Below are 1,740 nucleotides of genomic sequence, written 5' to 3'. Positions count from 1 at the left end.
ACGGTTACAATTCTCTGAAATTAATTAGTTTTAGAATTAGGTTAGGATTAGGATTCTACTAACTTTAGGCTAAAAAGTTTTTTATTTTATTTTATTCTTAGAAACTAACTTGTTTCCATATTTTGTAGGATCCTGACATAAGTCCATAAATTGGTAATTCCTTTCTAATCTCTTTACTTTTTCTACCTTTTAGAATTAGGGTTTAAATTTTGAAAATTTTAATTCTAGTATTTTTTCTATTTTTAGGAAGCAGTTTATTTTTAGAAATTAGGTTAGTTATTTCCCTTTCTAGAAAAATCCTCTAATTTTAGAAACTTTTCTCTTTTGTTTTTCACTTTCTATTTTTTACTCTTTTTAAATCTAATTTGTTTCCTCATTTATTTTTAGAATTTTTATTTAGAAACTAACCTTCCTATTTTGTAGGCCTTTAAGATAGAAATTTCTAATTCGGTAAGCTCCTTCCTTTCTATTTTTCAGTTCTCTTTTAATAATTTACTTTCTAGTTTAGATCTTTCCTAATGTACTTTAGAAATTTCCACTTTTTTTTAAAGAATACCTTCTTTTAGAAATTAATTTACTGTTATTTTTCTTTTAAAGGATCATTCTTCTCTTTTTAGAATCTAACTTATTTTTGTTTTATTTTGCAGGTTTTTAACTTAGGACTCCAATTTGGTAATTTCTTTCCAACTCTCTCTTTCTTTCTAGATTTTCTTTTCCTTTCTTAGGATTAGGTTTTTAATTGAGGGCTGCGAGTGTTTTCATGCCCAAGTGGGCCCGTGACGACACTCGACGTCTCTTAACTGAAGGAGGATTGGTTGAGGGGTTGACTATCCATCGCAGGACTAGACACCGCTCGAAATCCCCTGAGTTAACTGAAGTTATGGCTGAAGACCAACCTCCTCTACTTCCACCCAGGGTGGAGGATACCCAAGATGAGAATGAGGTGCAACAGGCACCCCCGCCTCGTACTTTACAAGATTATCTACAACCGGCGGGAGTGAGTATGCCCTCATGCATGATTTTTCCTGAAAACACAGGACAAATGGACATCAAGCCAAGAGTTATCCAACTCCTTCCCAAATTCCATGGACTTGAATCAGAAAGTCCATATTTACATTTGAAAGAGTTCGATGAGATTATAGCTACATTATGTTTTCCTAATGTATCTGAGGATACAATTAGGCTGAAACTCTTTCCTTTTTCCTTAAAAAAGAAAGCTAAGACGTGGTTACATTCACTGCGTCCTAGATCCATTGGCACATGGAACGATATGCAGAGGGAATTCATAAAAAAATTCTTCCCACATCATAAAACGATTACCCTCAGAAAAGCGATCATGAACTTTGCCCAAAAGGAAGATGAAACATTCTTCCAATGTTGGGAAAGGTTCAAAGATTTGGTCAGTTCATGCCCACAACACGGATTTTAAACGTGGCGCATTACAAATTTTTTCTATGATGGATTGACATCTTCCATGCGCCAAATGGTCGAAACAATGTGTAATGGAGAGTTCATCAACAAAGATGTTGACGAGGTATGGGATTACCTCGATAGTCTCGCTGAAAAAACACAATCATGGGACTATTACCCAATGGCGAACACCACGTCTAGGCCGACTCAATTAAAGGAGAAAGGTGGATTATATCTCTTGAAAGAAGAGGATGATCTCAAGTGTAAAGTGACTACGCTCATAAGGAAAGTTGAGGCCATGGAAGGAAAGAAGGATAAGGTCAATGAAAT

General features: G+C 35.0%; 1 non-coding gene across 1 annotated transcript; it reads right to left on the bottom strand.

Moving 5' to 3' along the window:
- Positions 1 to 1,318: 1,318 nt before the first annotated feature.
- LOC131252198 (small nucleolar RNA R71) lies at positions 1,319 to 1,425 on the bottom strand. Its single transcript, XR_009174231.1, has one exon. It is a non-coding gene; the product is annotated as a small nucleolar RNA R71 (small nucleolar RNA).
- Between the last annotated feature and the right edge of the window lie 315 nt (positions 1,426 to 1,740).

Source organism: Magnolia sinica, chromosome 7 (assembly GCF_029962835.1).
Source record: "Magnolia sinica isolate HGM2019 chromosome 7, MsV1, whole genome shotgun sequence".
NCBI lineage: Eukaryota > Viridiplantae > Streptophyta > Magnoliopsida > Magnoliales > Magnoliaceae > Magnolia > Magnolia sinica.
This window is presented reverse-complemented; position numbering and strand designations above follow the sequence as displayed.